This window comes from Tauraco erythrolophus, chromosome 2, assembly GCF_009769465.1.
Source record: "Tauraco erythrolophus isolate bTauEry1 chromosome 2, bTauEry1.pri, whole genome shotgun sequence".
NCBI lineage: Eukaryota > Metazoa > Chordata > Aves > Musophagiformes > Musophagidae > Tauraco > Tauraco erythrolophus.
This window is the reverse complement of record NC_141466.1, coordinates 34,022,727-34,044,466: the sequence shown is the minus strand read 5'-3', so window position 1 is coordinate 34,044,466 and position 21,740 is coordinate 34,022,727.

Here is a 21,740-nt window from a genome sequence, read left to right as displayed (position 1 = left end):
CATCCTCCATGAGTTGAATTTACTCAGATGATGTACCTGGGTACCCAATAATTTCAGCATCTTACTTTCTAACCTCCTTCACTCAGTAATTCAGCAGTCTCCACAATAGGAGTTTTTGTGGATTAGCTGATATAGTCTTTAAAAGAAAGCTCAGAGCACTGAATTACAGAAATTCTTGAGTAGCAATAACTTCATAATTTCTTGGTAGAACTGAACAAGTACATTGTAATGAACTATTGATTTGCTTCATTTTTTCTGCCCATGGAATAGCCTTAAAGAAGATTAGTCTATAAATTGATCTACTTCAGTCTAGATTTTTTAATATTATAATTTGATTTTTTGTGTGCAAATGCTTAACTTTTAATTGGCAACGAGGAGTTCTTTGGGTGCTCAATATTTGGCAGTCTAGTTCTTAAGATTAACTGAGATACTAATAAGTCGTGTGGCATGTTTTCCTTCATCTGGCTGGATGAGAATACAGCCTCTTCCAAAACAAATATTCACATACGTAAATGGAAAAACAAATCAGATGATTAAAGTCCATTTACTTAATGTGTCAAATGCTCATGGAGGCTAAAGACAAAGTGACATTTGAAGGAAACAGACATAAAAATATTTATTTTAATATTTTTTCTCCGTTCATCTAGTCTTAATTACAATGGCAGAGAGGTAAAAAAAGTACTGCTGTTAAAATGTTTTTGTGAATGTGAGCGACATTTGTTATACAAACACACCAAACTCAGATCTGTCAGGCTGGATGGTCACTATATAAAATCAGCATGAAAACACTGATTGGTGTAAAATTTCCAAAGAAACACACAAGACATGGTAAGAAAAATGTCCATTTCGCTGGGGGTAAAAATAAAATAAAAAAAAAAATAAAAAAAAAGAGCTAGTTGCCAGTCATTCCAGCTTAGGAAGTAAGAGATGTCAGATCTATAGGGAAGCAGAAACTGGTCTGAGATGCAGACAACAAGGTTGAAGAAGCTGAGGGCAGATCAGATCCGGAGTTTACGCTGCTGTAACTAGAAACAGAATCTGGCCCAGCAGTTTGTGGAAGAATGCCAAGAAAATTCTTGGCATCTTGAGTTAAAGCTGTAGGTGGTTAACAGGAAGATTAAGGTCAAATAAGGAGACCCTTAGTTGGCCTTGGTTCCATCAGATAAGACAGCCCACCAGGCAAACAGCAGTCGGATTTCAAGATTTAAAGGGCTACTCTTCACTGGAGTTCAAGACTCTGTCAAGCAGAACACTACATTTCTAAAATAACATGAATTTCTCCAAATACTGACATTTAATCACTCTTTATTAATGTGCCAGGCTATTGAATTAAAAACAGCATTCCCATCATAAATTGATTTCTCTTTCATTCCCACTGTGCCAGGCACATAAAACATATATCACACGGCTGAAGCTCAAAAGAGGAGTGTTAAGTTATATCTTCCCCATAGTTTGAGTTTATTCGCAATCTGCAGTTGAGCAATGGGATTGAGGTACTGAGAATATGTTGGTGGGCTGGTCAAGGGCCACCTCAGAGGAGATAAATCGGTAGCACAGATAAATGAGCTTTTGTGAATCTTTTTCCCAAGTCTTCTGCAACATATATTCTGGGTCCTCATTCTTTCATTACAAGGAAAAAAAAAAAGTGCCTAGTTCAAATAACTAACTGAAAATCTCACAGAAAAGCAAGAATCTGTATATTTCACATATATCTGCAAGTCAAATTAAAGCCTACGTTTTCCCATGGTTCTGTTAACCTGTGTATAAGATACAGACTTCATGGCTAAATTTGTTTCAAATGGACAGTGCGACACTGTTAAGTTTCATAGCTATTTCGTGAGTTAATTCTGCCCAAAAACATATCTAGGGAAAAAATGACATGGTATTAAATTACTGTCCTACATAGTGTATTCTGGCTGTCAGTCATCAAATCTTCGGAGAAGGAAATATACTATTATTATGTTCCTTTCACGTATGCCAGAGCCCAGATTACTGGCTTATATTCAGCTGCTTTTTTGTTACTCCCATTAAGCACCTTGCTTTGGATTACTACCAGCCTTGGGATTGCAAGAGTTTAGCCTCTGCTGAGTGATTTCCTTTCTCTGTGTCTTGAAATCACTGAAGACAGAGTCTTTACAAATATTCATCTCATGAGTGAGGATTCCTGTGGGCAAAGTAATATGGACAGAGTCACCGACATGCCATGCATACAAATGCAACATGCATTCCCTGCATAAGGATGCAGATACCCCATCTGATGTTTGATTTTATCTCACTTATGACGGTAACCTCATCCAGAAGCAGTCTGACGTTAGTATACACCAAGTCCTGTCCTGTAATATAAATCTCAAGGATCCATCTTTTTGCCATGTCAGACTAAGAAGCAGCTACTGATGCAACTCATTGGCCTCGAGAAGGTGGTACTGAAATTATACTGCTCTCTCAGATGCTATAAAGCCAGCAATAATTTCCAGGTCTTCGCCTGTTGCAATGAGTCATCCGTCTACTCATTCCACCCACTTCAAGAATGCCTTTCCCAATTATTTAAGAATCTTAACAATTGAACACATCAAAAGTCACACTGTCACTCTACTCATAATTTTAGGCAATTAAACAGGAGCCTGCTCATCTGTGCAATCCCTTCAGGCTAATAATTTTTCTACTTGCTAATAAATCCTGCCTCCTAGATGAACCAGTGAGTAGAGGCACTGAAGTGGTTGTACAGTTCTGATTTAAGAGCCGGTTTGCATCTTCCCAGCTTAGAGCATGGGTACAAATAGCACATGATAGTCAGCACTGACACCGGAGAGAGGCCCATTCTCTGTGGATAAAACATTCTTTGTGTTGCCACATATACTTTTACTGCAACATAATGAAGAGATCACTTCAAGAAGTTATAATACAGTCACATGTTAATGCTTCCTCTTCACAGAAGACAAAGCACAGAGCCCAACTGCTACACACTGTGACGAAGTCCAGATATTTATTTGCCAAGATAATAGCATTTTTATTATAGAATCATTTTATTCTGAAAATTATGTTTTCTTGTATCAGACTATGCAGGCGATAGATGTTGCCGCCGTCTCTGATAGATCATTTTTTTTGAGAAGGGGTTTGATGGATCTGCTGATTCTATGGTTTTATTAATGCTCACTCCTGCTGTCATGCCAGAAGGACTCTTTATTTAATATCACTGTAATTCAGATGGAAGTTTGTCTACAGACAGAATATTTTTGTTAGAATGTTAAACATTGAAAGGAGAGTTAAATATTCACTGGGTAAATACAAGATCATCAGCACAAAAAGATGACACAGAAAGGGGAAATATGGGGGGAAACAAAAAAATCAATACTGACACATAAGTATAATATATTAAAATACATATAAGGTTGTTTACAAAGAAATCTCCTTTTTCAGGATAAATTTGGATAGTACATCATATTTGGATAGAAAGGTTTTATTTTCTCCTGAACTGTAGAACTGCGCACAAGCAGACCTTCCAGAGGTAAATATTTGACCACTTCTGTAAGCATTAATACTGTTTAAAATATTTCTAAATACAGGAGCAAAACATTAATTTACTCTAAGTAAGGAACATTTATAAGATTTGTCTTCACAAATCTGTCAAGAACTGTAAATCAGATAACAAATATCATATTTGAAAAACCAGTAATAAAAAAACCCCATGTTTGTATCAGTCTGATTCTTCAAAAAAGTCATAGCGAGCAATGTAGTTTCCACATGCTCTAGTCTTTGCTTTCCAATGGAAAGGAATCTCTTATGATATTTGAAAAATATCTTTCTGTGATCATTAAGTCTAGCTTGGCAGTCAAAGCCCTCCAGGAAAGATTGGATCCTGAGCCTGAATGAACTCTTAAATATTCTCTTTTTAAAGATAAATGTACACTCCATAAACTTTTCATTGTTCTAAACATCTGTTTAGACTCATGAATAGCTTTTCAGCCAAGTCCAGTAATAGGGAGGATGACTTAGTACGTGCATCAGTTCTTTATTTCTTGCAAACAACAAAACATTATTTCTGTAGTCAGTATGATGTACGGTAAAGAATAACAATGAGTAATCTTTCACAGAAAAACTCACAATCCAAAAAATAATAAAAATAATAGCTTGTATACTCTCCTGTTTTCCTACGCTTATATACAGATATGTATGTACACACACAAAAGTAAATCTAGCCATGCAGGGTCTGAAAGCAGGTGGATCATAGAATCATAGAATCATAGAATCATAGAATGGTTAGGGTTGGAAGGGACCTCAAAGATCATCTAGTTCCAACCCCCCTGCCATGGGCAGGGAAATCCTCCACTACACCAGGTTGCCCAAAGCCTCATCCAACCTGGCCTTGAACACTTCCAGGGATGGGGCATCCACAACTTCTCTGGGCAACCTGTTCCAGTGCCTCACCACCCTCTGAGTAAAAAATTTCTTCCTTATATCCAATTTAAATCTCCCCTCTTTCAGTTTAAATCCATTGCCCCTTGTCCTATCACTACATGCCCTTGTAAAAAGTTCCTCTCCAGCTTTCCTGTAGGCATCATTTAAGTACTGGAAGGCTGCGATAAGATCACCCCAGAGCCTTCTCCAGGCTGAACAGCCCCAACTCTCTCAGCCTGTCTTCATAGCATAGGTGCTCCAGCCCTCGGGTCATCTTCATCCCCTACATTTCTTCTGAGTGAGTTCCTTAGTCAACGTATTATAGTGTTCATTGTTTTTCTAGATTAGTGGAAAAAAAATATTCAGAGAAAAGGGAACTGCAACAAAAAGACCTGAGAAAATTATCATTCCAGAGTATCTTTTAGATGAGAATGTAGGTACTTACACTGAAGACCACTCAGCTATGTTTGAAGCTGTATGTCAAAAGATTGGTTTTGCCACTGACCCAAAAGTGTTCACCCACTAGACTCTGGGCCCCTGGTTATCTATAGGCTGCTTTCAAAGGCTCTGCAAATGGTGATCAAGGGACACAAAACTGCCATCACACGCTTTTTGATTCCCTCTTCAGGAAGCGTGCAGCTTGAAAACAACGACTTTGTGTTACAGAGCAAGGCAGCTCCTCCTGTTTGGTTCTGCGCTTTGTAGGAAAGGAAAAAAAATGAGCCCTTTCTTCCAGAGTCTGACACAGTGTCTGGATTGTTGATACAGGTAATTCACAGCAGCCCTGTGTTACTGGATCATCAATCATCTCATTCAAAGCAATTGGAGCCCGTGCCTTACCCCAAAATGTATGTGCCAAGAGTATGATACATCTTGCTCAAACTTCCTCTCAGCATTTCTAGGAAACTAAACAGTTCATCATAGTGTTTTCTGTTGGTCTTAATTTGAAAGCTTATGTCTTTCTACAAAGTTCAAGAGCATTGTTCAGATCTGTAATCAGAGCCACCAAATCCTCTGCTCGCTAGATTGCCCATGAGTTAGTCCATAAGCCCTGTGATGCTGAGACATAAGGACTTGAGAAATCTAGTGGTCAGTGGCTTTCACAGCATGGTTGTCCCCCTTTTAAAGATGAGACAAGGCAGAATAGGTAATACAGATGTGAACACGACAAAGTAAAATGAAATATAAGGAAAACAAGCTGCACATGTTTGACATTAAACAAGATAATGGAAAGAGAAAACACTTTTGTTTGGTTAATAATGATTCATTGAATTACAGGGCTTACAAGGGTCTGATCAGATAACATGGCTTAACAATGTTTTTTATAACCGTGGGATGGAAAACAATGGGACAGTAGGAAACACATGTTTGATCTAACCTTCATAAAGTTGTCAAGCTGGTCCATTGGTTACAATATTTCTCTTCTGAACTTGGATGAACTCAGTATTTGAAGGGACTGCACACTATCTTTTCTTCAAAATTCATAATAACTGAGCCCAAGGAAATGTTGAGTCTGTCTGAGAGGCAAAGAGTTGAGAGCCATTTGAGGACCAAATGTGAGGCTTGAGACCTTGCTTGCAGTCACATGCTCCCAAGGAATGAATTCAAAGTGTAAATTTAACCTAGTTAAAGACGTTATCATTTCTGTGCTGTATATAGTATGGAATGAAGAAGAACCTCTGAGAGAACACGTACAATTTATTCAGTGCTGTGCCCCACCCTTGGATTAACGGTTTAGCTTTCTGTTGGCAATCTCTCAGTAAGAAATTTTGGTCCTGAAAAACATAAAATGAAAGTTTAATTGTTGGAACAAAATATATTTTCTAGCCTCGAGACCACAAAGTAGAGTAAGGCCAAGATACAGAGCACTGTGTGCCAAACTAGCATATAGCTGAGTGCAATTCCTTCATGCGTTTGTTTTTTTTTTTTAGCTATGTTTTTCATTTGGGAATGGTTACTTCTGTCCCTCACACAAATAAATAAATGCCACCACTCAGGTGAAATCACTAGCAGTTCAAGGGCTAATCATCCTGGTTTTCCAGAAGGACTTTAGGACTGATGTGAAGTGTAGGATTTAATGGACTTTTGTGTGCACCTGAATATTATTTCCAACACTTTTGGCTGGTATGTGAACTTTATTCATTGTCTCATGTTGTAGGGCAAAGTTTATCAATTTGAAGTTCCATCATTCTGGGCCATCTGTAAGGAGTGGCCTTCCTTAACATTCTTTCAAATTTAAAAAAAAAAAGAAGCAAATAAGTGCATGATAGTTTTTCAGGGGGTTTTGTTTTGGTGTTCTTTTTTTTTTTTTTTGTAATACAGGGCCATAGAGAACAAATAACAAAAGCTGATTAGCTCAGGGTCTTTACTATATAACCAGGAGCCAGGTACTCTGAGTAGTGGAGGCAGAACTGGGTTTTATTTATGGAAGACAAGTTTTGCTTTCCTTGTGTATTTGAAACATTACACTTACAACAAACAGAAATTTCCTCTCTGAATTTGTCTGTCCCTGTACCATTTCCATTCATATATAGGACTATCAAATATTCACCTCTTCAAAAAGTTAATCTCCCTGGAATCTTTAAATTCCACGTGGAAAGAAGTCAGATGACTGTATGCTGACCACAATATGCAGGCAATTTTTTTCTACATTACAACCTTCTTTTCCAAGATCTCCAGGGGAATGACTTAAAGAGTTCATTTTCATGTGCTTTGATACCATAATAATAAAAAATGTTTCACCTTTTTATCAAACTGATTGTCTCAGAGAGTGGAGTTCACAATAGCATAACTGAAATACCCATTTCCTGCTCAAAGCAGAGTTCAGAGAACCATTTGTAAAAAAAATATCTGTTTTCTCTGAAAACAGTTATTCCCTATAAATAATTAATTTCCCTGAAAATTATTCAAAATTTCATACTTATATTCAGAAATTTTTTAAAAAACATTTTTGCTCTTACTTCTGAAAATATTTCGTATCTGAAATGTGACCTTTTTCCATTGGAAAAGGAGATCACATGGTACTGTATGAGTCACATACCTGAAGGAATAAGTTTGTGTCCTTTTCAAATTGAGCTCTCAGCCATCATAAATACAACTTTCGCTTTCAAAGCTTGAAATAGTTGCTTGTCCTTTGCTAGATTTGTAAAAGTTCTTGCCGGTAGATTTGGTTTTAGCAAATGCTCTAAAACAAATTGAGTGGCATAAACACTACCAAAGTGAATATGTTTCAAAACACAAAGAGATATTCATATAATGTATCCTGCAAGCATTTCTCTTTAATCACTTGATACGGAATCTTTTTCCCTGCCCAGCACATCTGGCTGTAAATCATTCGTGCATTATGTTACATGCTCTTGCTCAGTACCACGCCATTGCATACAGCGACCATTGTCAGACCACTGCTATGCTTGAGAAAGAATAATTTTTGTTCCCATACCCATCCTAAAGTTCAAGCAGCGTGTGCTCTCCTATGGAGAGGTCACCTCTCTCCACACCCCTGAGTTGCAGCTGCAGATGGCAGAAGTATTTCAGCAGTTAGTTCCCAGGGCAGATCTGACAAGGGCTGGAGAAAAGCGTTGGCAGTGGGAAGCCTTTCACTGTGGCTGCCTTTCTCACTGCAAAAGAGATTTCAACTAAGAGTTGTCCTCTTCAGAGCACAGCACAGGACTTATCATTGTTTGGGCTGTCTAGGCTCACTAAATATATCCTGGAGGGTCTTCTGTGCATGAGTGGGTGCTGTGGACAGGTGCAGTGTCCACCCTTCAAATTCCCCTTAGCCCCAGACATCATTCATCATCTCCCCTTTCTAACTTTTTTCTTTTCTTTCCTTTTCCTTTTTCTTTTCTTTTCTCTTTTCTTTCCTTTCCTTTCCTTTCCTTTTCTTTTCTTTTTTTCTTTTCTTTTCTTCTTTTCTTTTCTTTCTTTTCTTTTCTTTTCTTTTCTTTTCTTTTCTTTTCTTTTCTTTTCTTTTCTTTTCTTTTCTTTTCTTTTCTTTTCTTTTTCTTTTCTTTTCTTTTCTTTTCTTTTCTCTTCTTTTCTCTTCTTTTCTCTTCTTTTCTTTTCTTTTCTTTTCTTTTCTTTTCTTTTCTTTTCTTTTCTTTTCTTTTCTTTTCTTTTCTTTTCTTTTCTTTTCTTTTCTTTTCTTTTCTTTTCTTTTCTTTTCTTTTCTTTTTTCCTTTCCTTTCCTTTCTTTTCTCATAAGTAGAGGAGAAATGAAATTCCTCAAACTGTGAAAATGTGGGGTTTATATTTCTATTTTGGGAGAAAGGAAAAAAGAACCCAAGAACAAGGCCTTTTACTACCTCTGATATGAAATCTAGTGTTATTTTTCTGTAAAAAAAGCACCTGAAAAATCTTAATTAATCGTACTTTCTTATTTTCTCAAATTTTCAGAACTTCAGTGAGGGATTTCTAAACCCATGAGAATCTCTGGTTTTTGTTTATGCTGTATATAACAGACTGATATTAATGTATAACTAATACATTTTGCAATTAAATAATGTTATCATTACAAAGCTGAACGACCAACTGGTACACTGCAGTTAACTGAGGAGATACAGCTATGATAGCATTATTACCAAATGACACTACATTTGTCAGCTGTAAAGTTCACTCCAAACCTCACATTAACCATTTGTTTGAAATACAGCCAAGTGAAAATGTGTTTCAACCCTCTGGGTTCCAGAAAGCTATCAGCTGATTCCTACAAATAGTTCTGCTGTGTCCCAGACTGAAGGTCCATATATTCAGCATCCTATCTCCACGAGCTGCTGGCAGCAGATGTTTACGGAATGGAATAAGAACAGAGCACACATAAAAGGATTCTTCCTGTGTTGTAATCCCCTGTTCCTAGCTATCAGTGGGAGTGTCTGACATGAAACTTGCATCTAAATGGCTGCACGGAATAGCCACAAAAGGACTTAATCTTCATTAATCTATCCAGATCCTTTCCAGTTCTGTCTATACTTTTGGCCTCCAAAATGTCCCACAAGGATTCCTACAATTTCATATGCATAATAAAGATCTCCTTTTGTTTGCTTTAGACTTGCTGCAGGACAGTTTCACTGAGGCCTGCTAGTTCTTACGCAATGAAAAATGATGACTGATCACTCCTTGCTCACATTTTTCACAACATTCATGATTTAACACACCTGTAACATACTGCCTCCCCAGCTTTGCTTGCTGCAGTTTATGAAAATCTAATTTAATTTGCTTTATATGCTTGTTTTTTACCCTTATATACAACAAGGTTGTTCTTACATTTTAGCCGTTTCCTACACCTTGCTTTTTCCATCAAGGGATGTTGCAGAAGAATTCAATCCAAGTGAGGTAAAGAGAACAACCTCAGTGTCAGAACTACTCTTGCGAAATCTCCAATATTATCCATTCCAAACACTACGTCAAAGTTTATTCCAGCACCTCACATCAATTCCCTAGGAACTGAAAACCACACCCTTTACAACAAGAGTTTATGAGAGAAAGATTAGTTATTTCATGGGATATCCTAGAAGATCTGCATCACACTAGCAGATCGAGAGAAGAATTTCCATGCCCAGGCTCTCTTCCTTCACTCCTGTAAAGTCCTAACTGTCCTGCAGCTAATTATCCTGTCTTCTGCTTCAGGAGTAGCATTATGAGCCTAAGAGAAAGAGGAGTGCCCTGTTTATGACCTAGATTCTCAGAAATATAATTATTAATAATAATGATAACTCTTATGGCTTGTGGCATAAAAATAAGCACAGGGAAAGCAAAACAACCAGAAATACAGGCAGGGAATACATCACAGATTTGCTTCTTAAAGTGTATTTTTCCACTGTATACCTGAATGGATGAAGGCTTGCACATCTGGCTTGGCAAATTGTTTCAGGATTTTATATGGTAGAACAAAGCAACACAACTTTTTTCTCCTAATGATTCGGCTAAATCACCCTCTCCTAATCTCTTATGATGTTCCTAGGTATGTTAAGGGCAAGGATATACCAACCTTGTTGGTCTTTTCAGGATTCCAACATCGCATACATTATTCCCTGTGGTTAAACTTGCTAATCTTTACGTATTTTACTGTCTTCAAGCCTTCTTTAAAAGCATCCCTCACCACCACCCCGTCCACGCCACTTACTTTTCTTGCTACTCAGTGATGCAGTTCCTTATCTCAGGACAAAAAAGTTGAAGTCAGCACATCAGGCTCGTTGCTTCCCGCTTGCGTAATGTGCTATTGGCAGGCCAGTATCATCTGGGCTCATTTAGCAGATGGACTACACTGCAAAGTCACATCTAGAGTGTTAAGTCTCTATCGCTTCTTCATTTATTTTGGCAGTACTGTTTTCTGCATTTCTGAAAGACAACTGTATTTAAGTTAATTTTCTCCCAGGAGTGGTAGAATGGTATTGAACAAAATTAAATGTCTTATGTTATCTGCCATTGATACTTTTACTTTCAAGATTGAATCAAATTGATTGTATGGTTTTCTCATGTTTATATAGAAGAGTTAAGTATTACACTGAAGTAAGTATCTGGAGTTCTATATTTTATCTAAAAGAAACAGAAAAATCTTAATTACACTAATAAACCTAATTAGCATTGCCCAGATATGAGCCTCGGCAGGGAGGAGATATCAACAAATGGGCTTGGAGAAGTTAAAATGGAGAGCTTAAAATTGTCTCAAGGTCAAATACGTCTAAAATTATGATCTGTATCATAACCACTTCTCTAAAAGTGTATGCCACCTATTGAATTCCTTTGATTTTCATATGTGCTACCCTCTAATTCCTGGGGTGAGCTAGAAGGGGGAAATCATCCTCCACAGTTAAACCTCAGTCAGTAAAAAATGCACAACAATATGTAGAAGAGAACAGCAAAGGCATTCCCCACCACTACTGCCACTAACAGACTGCCATTCAAAAAGGAGATAGCAAAGTGTATGTCCTAGAGCACAGTTTATCTGGCTTATTTTTCCCCTGTGGACCTCTCTAGTGAAAGCACTGTCATATAAGTTACTGTTTGAGTCTACCACAGAACAGCAAGGCTTCAAGGAAGATTTCTGCAGCAAGAGATCAGTGACCTGCTGTGTCATGAAGGTGCTGGTTGTTTCTTTGCCACAAGAGAGAGACAAGCACCAGACAGAGGTTTCTGATCCAAAGTGCATGCTGTGAAAGAAGTGAAACAGCTACCATAAGAAATGACATCTGAGAGGGTTAGTGAAATCTGCACAAATCAGTGAAGATGGTAAGAAGAAGCTGAAGCTTAGTAGAAAAAACAAAGGATATGGGAGGGGACCAAAACCAGGAATGATGAAGTACAGCTGACTGCTCTAGTGTCCCTGCTTTGGACCCCTGGAAGAAGAGTGGTGTCAGAGGCGGAGGCTTCAGAAAGCATGTAGGACATGACCACAGCATCAACAAGCATTTTAAAGAAAGGGAGAAGTTGTTGTTTTGGTTTGGGTATGTGTTTTTTTTTCTCAAAGTGAAAGAAAGGGGGAAAAAAGTTTTAGCAGAAGATGCAGGGTAAAAAAAAGAGAATGGTTTGGTTTATGATGACTCAATGTTTGTTCTGAATAACCTGGTGTCTGCTCCTGATAGAGAAAAAAAGTAGAACACGTTACTTAATTCCCCATTTAATGCAAACAGTTAATTCTCATGGGCAATTTATTGAATCTGACAGGATATGTGGTTGCTGTCAGCAGAAGATGGTATGTCAAGCACCAAGAGAGAAGACTCCATAGAAACAGGGAGACAAATAGGAAAGGATGTCCGAAAGAACAATAAAATGTGAGATTTCAGAGAATGTCACAAGATGTTGTATCAAAACTCCAGAATCACTAGTCTTGGAAAAATTTCCTGAGGTCTGGGAATTTTCATATCAATCTTAATATGAGACCAAACTAGAAGTTATTTATGTTTCTAAGACAATATCTTCTGTCACACATCTGCTAAGAAATGTTCGTGTGTAAATATGACAGTCTTCTTATTAGCTCACTTAGTTTTTCACACTGCTTACAAAACAGAATAATAAAAAAACCCAAGAAGATCCAGGATGTTTTTCCCTCTTTATCCTTACATATTTACCATAAATAATGAAGTGGTGGATCCTGACTACCCCATCTCAGTATCAATAAATCAGTGAGCTGGCAATGTTAGCAGTCAAGTAGCAGGATGCTCTACATTTATATGCAAACATATGTGAGGAAGGACATTATCTCAGAGGGAAAAGTTACGAATATAGTCTGCTTACCACAGCTGAAAAAGTTTGGACTGAGATGAGAGTGAAAATAGTGAAAAAAAACAACACTCATAAGGAACTGTTATGCATCTCCAGGGCAGGATTAGAAGGCAGAACAGGAAGCATTTATGCATGAAAAAAAGGAGACTTGTAAAAAAGCCCAGACATTGATCGTAGGGATTTCAATTATGCTGACATTTACTGGAATACAAGTGACAAGTAAAAGCATGTTCTCAAAACACTCAAGGCTCCTGCCATATGGAGTTTTCTGCAAAGTCAACCAAATGGCAGCTTCTGAGCAAAGCTGAATTCTAGGCTCTGTCTGTCTGCAAGGTGGCATGAAAAGGTGTCCAAACTGGCTCCAGATGATTTAATTCAGTGACTGGAAGCACTACAGGTGGCAGCCACACAGCGTTCCAACTGAGTTTATTATCCAGCAGCTTTAGCAGCACCTATATTTTCAGTAGTATTCAGAGGTTTGCTTCCAATAGGTGCCCAAAGTTGAGTGTATTTCATAGCACTGTAAATGAGACAAACAAGTAAAATGAGAGGAAAAGCAAGAAGGACACTTCAAAATATTTTCAGTTAACTAGCTAGGCAAGAACTTCAAAATCCCTCGAGTCAGTGAGAGAGGCTGATTAGTTGAAAAAGTGTCACTGTAATTAGAGCATTCACCTGTGCTTGCCAAATTCATCAGTGTCACTGAATATTCTCTAGTTAGAGAATATACAAAATTACTTCTAAGGAGAAGAAAAAAAAAAAGAAAAAAGAGGTAAGTGTTCCTAGAGAGAATAGAGAGAAGCACCAAAAGGGTTGTTCAAAGAGCAATCATCAGCCTTGTTCCTCTAAGTATTTTCTACCTATCTTGGTGCTGACAATTTCAAGAGATAACTCGGCGACCCTTTTACCGATGATCTTTACTGCTTTATTCGGTGAGTCATTCTCCCTTTAAGATCAGACCATAGGTTGGCAAATGAGGTGGGATCAAAACAGACACACATATAAAGCTTACCTAACTTTCTATATTTTAATGCAATGAAGTTACTCACCCTTGTAAGCACTCTACTAATCACAGTCAGGCCAAAAACTTGGAACACGAGCAATAAAAGAGAACAGATTCCTTTAACTTCTCAAGTTTTTATCTACATAATTAAGCGGAAGCCAAGAAGCCTCTTTTTTACAGACTCCTACTCTCAGTTTACAGCTAACTCTTTTCCATTTGTCCTTCTGTGAATTTTCCTTCAGTATGACAAGTGTTTGCATAGGACTAACTTGTACCAACAATTATATTTAAATATTTAAAAATATTTATCAAGTGGAAAGTAAGCCCCACCTTGAAAAAACTTGATGGTAGCACCAAGGGGGGAAAAAAAAAAAAAAAGTGGTTTGTTTTTATGTAAGTCCCAAGGGCAGAATCAGTGTTAAGAGAAGAGGCTGACAAGTGCTGCAGAGCAGGAAGAGGAGCCAGGGCACTGAATTTCTCTCATGCAATCTGGTTCCTAGGCACAGAGAAGAAGAATAAAAGCATAGGCAAGAGCATCCTTCCTCCTGAAAAACTCTGGTTATCTGGATGCTGAAAAAGGCATTTATCACTTAGAAAACTAACCAAAGTTTACAGTTTTTTCAACAATATGAAGAGGGTCACTGAGAGGTTCAAGTAGGAAACACCGAGTATAGATGGTACTGAAATCCTGCACTAATGGCAATAATATAAATAATTTAACTTAGGCAGTGTATTTAATCTCATCAGAGAAACAGCACTTGATCTTCTCTAAACTTTGGAGGCTACTTTTTGCCAAAAATCTCATCTTTAAATATTTTTGGCTATAATTTATTTCAGAAACATGGAATGGACAGACAAATACATATATACACATACACATATGTTCATGCATACCAAAACTTATGAATAACCATAACATAACTCAAACATGAAAGAATTCAGATAAATACAGATCAATGTGCTAAGAAAAGGCTATTGATCAAAGTAGACCATTGACACATGACTACTGATCAAAGTAGGTAAGAGAATAAATTACTCCTCAAGCTCAAGTTTCTATGGAAGAAAATTAATGTCATTACAAGAGATATATGAAAAAAAAAGTGATTGAAAGTGTTTAAAAGGATAAGAGAGAATGATCTGACCTTAAGATGCACCTCAGTGGGAAAACAAGGCAGGTGTTCCAGATCTCTTTGTAATCAATAAAAATAACCCACTTACCAGACTGGAGTGGGGGTAAGCGAAGGAGAACATCCAAAAGATGTGTGTGCACATATGCGAGCACTTCATATGGTGTTAGTTTCACACAGCTAAGGAAATATCAAATAAATGTTTTTAAAACCAGCAGGCCCAGATAATGAGAAACTAAGATTCATTAAAGGCCTGAACAAACAATTTCAGAGCTACTGATATTCATGTGTAGCAAATCCCGGAACACACGGAAAATTTCAGAAGAATGGAAAACTATAAGTCTTTTACAAAAAGGGCACTGTGAAGCTCAAGGTAACTGACACCAGTCCCACGCATAGTGATGGAACAGATGACACAGGATTGTATTAAAGATGAACGGAAACAAAACTAACAGGTTTGAAAGATAATCAGTAGCAGTCACTATGATTTTATGGAAAAATGGTCACTCAACTAAGAAACCAGATTTCAATTTTTGAGATAAAATTACATGCTTGATTGATAAAGGCAACTGTGCTATTTTACATTTAGACTTTTTTAAAATATAAGCCATCTGCCTTATTAGGTATTAGTAAACAAACACCTCATCAGGGGTATAGATTAGCAAATAACTGAATTATGTACAAAAAAAATCATCATAGATTAGGGAAGGAAACACTGTGGCATATCTCCAGGAGGTTTAGCATTCAACATTATGAACAACAGTTTGATAGTACAGACTACACACTGCAGATAAAGTTTACTGATGGGATAAGACAACTAATGAAATATTAAATGATGTGGAGATCTGAAAAGTCATATAGAATGTTTGGCATTTTGATTCAGAGAGACACAACTATATATCACAGAGTCATTGAACTCTGTTTGGAGGGCATGTCTGGAGGTCATCTTTGAACATCTTCCTGTTCAAAGTACAGCAATCTTCTACAAAAGGTCAGGTCAACTGTAGTTTTTTCTGGCTAGTCCAGCTCCTCCAAAGACAGAACCTGTTCCAGTGCTGCACAACCCTCCAAATGAAAGACTCCTTCCTAATGTCACGGCTAGTAAACCTCCCAAAATGCAGGTTTTGTCTCTTTATACCATCTGCCATCAATGAAAAGAGCTTGGCTCCATCATCTTTGTAACTGCCTGTAATTATCTGTAGGCAGTTGTTAGACTGCACCTTAGCTTCCTCCTGACAGATTGAGTAATCCCAGCTCCTTCAACATCTCCAGTAGGTCACATGCCTTAGGCCCCTGACCATCTTGGCAGCCTTCTGCTGATGCCAGCCAATCTCCTAGCAGTCCTTTTGAATACAGAAGCCCAAAATTGGATGCAGGCTTCCAGTATCACTAGCACTGAGCAGAGGAGAAAAATGACTTGTCTCAATCTGCTAGCTTTACTTCTCCTACTTGCCATGGGAGCACTGCAAGTCCTGACTGTCCCTGCCCAGACTTAATGTTATGTGTTACTATTTTGCCCCTGTTGTGGAAATGTATGCTTTTTATTGAAATCCATGACATTCCTGTTGACACAGTCCTTAAGATTGTCTTCACTGAAGTTCTGTCATTCACTGGTCAACCCTCCAAATTTAATGTTATGTTTAAATTTATTTTAAAGTTCTCTTTGAATTTGCTAAGGAATTTATCCTCTCAACTGTTGATAAAGTTATTCAATAATAGGGGTTTCTGTATTTATATTTCAGTATTCATCCACTAATCACTAGACATCAGGTCATCATCTAAACCTAAAAGTCTAAATAGTTTCAACCCACCTAAAACAGTTCATTAATCCCATCCATACTTTCCCAAGCTTCTAAATGAGAATGTCGAGGGAGGCAGTATCAAAAGCCTTACTGAAGTCAAGACGAGTTTCATTTATTGCTCCCTGCTCATCCACATCGAAAGCCATTTAATCATTGAAGACAGCCATGCTGGTCAAGCATGTTTCTCCCTGGGCAAATTTACTGCCTTTTCATCCTTCGTGTGCCTAGAAATTAGTTAAAAAAGGCCACACTCCATTATATTTCTATGTACTGAGACGAAGTACTGTATATTTCTATGTACTGAGATGAAGTTCACTCTTCAGATGAGTGTAACATTCAGGTTTTTTCCTGTTATAATGGACCTCCTCAAGTTTCCATGATTTTTTACAGGCAACAGGAAATCACTTTGCCACTTTGAATTTTTTGCCTCAGTCTTCACTGATAAAGCCTCTTGTCTTACCACCCAAGCTGTGGAAAGAACTAGAAGGGACTGTGAGGATGAACCACCGCCCACTGTACTTGAAGAGCAGGTTCAGGAACATCTGAGGAACTTGAAGGTGCACAAGTCCATGGGACCTGATGAGATCCATCCACGGGTCCTGAAGGAACTGGCGGATGAAATTGCCAAGCCACTGGCCATTGTATTTGAGAAGTCGTGGCGGTCTGGCGAGGTCCCCGATGACTGGAAGAGAGGGAACATAACCCCCATTTTTAAAAAGGGGAACAAGGAGGACCCGGGCAACTACAGGCCGGTCAGCCTCACCTCTGTGCCTGGCAAGGTCATGGAGCAGATTCTCCTGGGAACCATGCTAAGGCACATGGAGAGCAAGGAGGTGGTGGGTGACAGCCAACATGGCTTCACCAAAGGCAGATCGTGCCTGACCAACTTGGTGGCCTTTTATGATGGGGTGACAGCATCGGTGGACAAGGGTCGACCAACGGATGTCATCTACCTGGACTTGTGCAAAGCTTTTGACACTGTCCCGCACGACATTCTTCTCTCTAAACTAGAGAGGCATGGGTTTGATGGATGGACCACTCGGTGGATAAGGAATTGGCTCAATGGCCGCACTCAGAGAGTAGTGGTCAACGGCTCGATGTCCATGTGGAGACCAGTCACGAGTAGCGTCCCTCAGGGGTCCGTGTTGGGCCCGGCCCTCTTCAACATCTTTGTCAGTGACGTGGACAGTGGCATGGAGTGCACCCTCAGCAAGTTCGCCGATGACACCAAGCTGTGTGGTGCCGTCGACACGCTGGAAGGGAGGGATGCCATCCAGAGGGACCTCGACAGGCTGGAGAGGTGGGCCCGTACCAACCTCATGAAGTTTAACCAGGCCAAGTGCAAGGTCCTACATCTGGGTCGTGGCAATCCCAGGCACAAATACAGACTGGGCGGAGAATGGATCGTGAGCAGCCCTGAGGAGAAGGACTTGGGAGTACTGGTGGATGAGAAGCTCAATATGAGCCGGCAATGTGCTCTTGCGGCCCAGAAGGCCAACCGCGTCCTGGGCTGCATCAAGAGGAGCGTGGCCAGCAGGTTGAGGGAGGTGATTCTCCCCCTCTACTCTGCCCTCGTGAGACCTCACTTGGAGTATTGCGTCCAGTTCTGGAGTCCCCAACATAAGAAGGACATGGACCAGTTGGAGAGGGTCCAGAGGAGGGCCACGAAGATGATAAGAGGGCTGGAGCACCTTTCCTATGAGGACAGGATGAAAGAGTTGGGGCTGTTCAGCCTGGAGAAGAGGAGGCTCCGGGGTGACCTTATAGCGGTCTTCCAGTACCTCAAGGGGGCCTACAAGAAAGATGGGGAGAGGTTGTTCAGGAGGGCCAGTTGTGATAGGACAAGGGGCAATGGTTTTAAAATAGAGGGAGGTAGATTCAGGTTGGATATTAGGAAAAAATTTTTTACCATGAGAGTTGTAGAACACTGGAACAGGTTGCCCAGAGAGGTGGTGGATGCTCCATCCCTGGAGACGTTCAAGGCCCGGTTGGATGAGGCCCTGAGCAACCTGATCTAGTTGGAGATATCCCTGTTTGTTGCAGGGGGGTTGGACTAGATGACCTTTGAAGGTCCCTTCCAGCCCTAACGATTCTATGATTCTATGATTCTATGATTCTATGATTCTATCACAGTACCAAGAAGTCAACACACGAGAGAACTGTGTTCTGGGCCACAAAGGATTTAGCTATAGTCAGAGCTTTTTGAAAAAATAGAACATAATTTCTCTTGCTAAGGTAAGAAAGATGTGGAAAAGGACAGCGGTGATAAAGAAGAAAGAAAACATGACACTATCTGTATATGGAACATTTTTTAAATGTATGCTGGGATGTTTCTGCTACCCCTACTGTAAAGGGGATTTTTTAAAATATTGGAGAATGCAATAGAGATCCACAAAACTGACTGGGAATAGGAGCAAATGCCTTGCAGTCAGTTTTAATGTTTAGTTTTTTTCAAAGATAGTGTAGAGAGTTCTATATTCTGTAATTACAGTACCCATGAGTCTTTAGAAAGTGAGGGGTGGGGGGATTAACTTCTCTAAATTTCCATTAAAGGTGTAACAAGAGCCACTGGATGAAAGCTTTTCTGGATGACATTATTTAATCAAGTTCATGACACTTGGTTCAATATATTAGTAACTGGATTAAATATAAAGCATCCACAGATCAGGGAAGATGACAGAATGGCTCCTTTTGCCCTTTTAATCTATGAATCTTAAATTTTATGATAGAACCAAAATTATTCTGAAAATGTTAAATATAATATAGCCAGGAAATCTATATCAGACTATCAAGTGTAAATCTTCTGATATTTCTTTCAGAATATCTAACCTACAGAACAGAAGCCAAATGAAGTGTAAAATAGAGGAACTTTTCCCTATAATAAATTAAAAGCACATAATTTTTCTTGTGGCTAGGCACTAATGCTATGAGCAAAGTACTGAAGAATTTAATGTAATACACAACTTTAAAAAAAAGACTTATGCCTTCAGGTCAATGTGCAGCTGTAGATGAAAACAGAAGCAATGCTTTATTGCATTAGGAGTGCTAAATATAATCATGAAGCTGTTTATGCGGTAAGTGTTAGGATTGGGTATCAATATATCCCAGTGGTCAAGTAGATACCCACCAACGTTAAAGCACAGAAAGCTCTTAAAATTTTAATTAACCCCTATTTGAATGGCAGATCACACACAGAGTTTTCAAAGGAAAATGAGAAAAATACGTCATTTTGTTAGTGATGAGATAATGAAGCAGATTTTTGTAAAGCAAGAACACTCTACTACATTAAGTCTTGATAATGTTTGAGACATTTCCCGAGGCAACAAATATTAGTGATTGGTGAATCAATCTTGGCAAATATCAGTCCAAATCAGAATGACAAATATGTAGGGATGTTTAATGTTTCAGGTTTTTCCTGCTCTTTTCAAGCGACCTCAGATTTTCAAGATGCTAATAAGATCTCAAAGGGGAGTGATGCAAGATCCTCAGAAACTGTCAAAGAAATACTGACAAAGGGAAATATTTTTTCCTTACACCAGACTGTGCTCAGTGCTTAGGTAGCTTTTGGATAGCATGCCAAATAGGGAACAAAAGTAAGGGACGTAGAAAAGTGGAGAGTATTGCTGGAATGCGATTCCTGGGGAGAGGAGTGGAGGGAGCATTAAAAAAGGACAAGACAAGCAGCAGCTGAAGACATTTGAGGTTAAATCACAACATACAAAGCTGTAAGAAACATGGTTTCACCCACTTTGCTTTTCAAAGAACTCCTTGTTTTTCTAAAACATAGCGGTGCCCACTGTCACCCCAATGCCGTGTTAGCTTTTGAATTGTAAGTCTCAAATGGCCCTGTTCTTGCTTGGCATAGTCGCCAGGCAGGGATAAAGGAGGAAGATTTGAACAGAAGGACAGGCATCTCTCTGTCCCCTCACATACACAAAGGAACAGAGCAAGACTATAGCTAGATTAGAGAACAGTGGAAGGGGCCAGGTTCGGTCCTGGACTGTGGGAATGGTGCAGGGACAGTAAGACACCAGACATTTAGAGCCCTTTAAAGCCCTCCACACTTCTTTTAGACCACAGATCCAATTTACATATGCAGCATAGTCCCCATTCAAAGAGTGTGATCGAAATTTGAGCCAAACTGCTTTGTTTTCCTGCTTGCTTTGTACCACTGAAATTTCCCTTGCAGTAAATTACCATAGATAAACAAGAAGTGCCTTAAAAATTAGCATCCGATTGCCCTCAAATTAAACCCATGCTTTTGCTTCAGAGAGCTCAGACCAGGAACAAGAAAATACTATCACGGTTTTACTAGAATACTTTACTAGAAAGATGACACATGATTTAGAATCGATTCCCTAATGGCACAAGGATTAATAGATAATTGTATAATGAAATTCTGTGAAAACAATCAGTAAGTACATTTCTCTGTATTCATCTTCCCACTGTATTTTTTACCTTGCTTTAGCAGCTAATATTAAACCCAAAATCCAGGTGGTGAAAATGGGCATCACTCCCAAATGTATCTTTGCTTCTTGTGACTTAAACACAAAATAAATTAGAAACAAACAACAACATTCAACACCACGCGTGGTGTGCAGATGACGGCTGTGAATGGAAAGCCTTCCAGAAGATTTAACATAGTCATGACTGTACTAGAGCAACGCTAGAGTGAGTGAAATGTGCCACTAGACTCCAGTCAACAAAGCACAGGTGTCTAGTGCCTAAATGATCCCATTTGGCCTCCAGCTACCAGTCAAGAGGTACTCAGCTCTCCTGTAGGCTCCTCTCTCTGACCTGCCATCCCTATGCAGATATCTCTGGTTCCTTTGGCAGCCCGTGCACAACAAGACATCCAACATGTAGGGAGCTGAAAGAAGACTGGTTATAAAAACTAGGGGACCCAAACAGCATTATTCCCCTATTCAATGTAACAGGAGCACCACTGAAGAAAATATAGATACTCATGCTGGAATAAAACAACTTGACAGTCTTGTGAAAAGAGACAAACTCCTATGGGGAGAAAAGAAAAAAAAAGAAGAGGATGACCTGGATAAGGATGAGAAAGACATATGCTTATACACACAAACACACACACGGTTCACAAAGCCATTACAGGACAATGCTATGTGTTGCCTGATCCTCTCTAATAGCCAAAGTAGTAAATGAAGTTCTGGATTGCATATGAGAGTT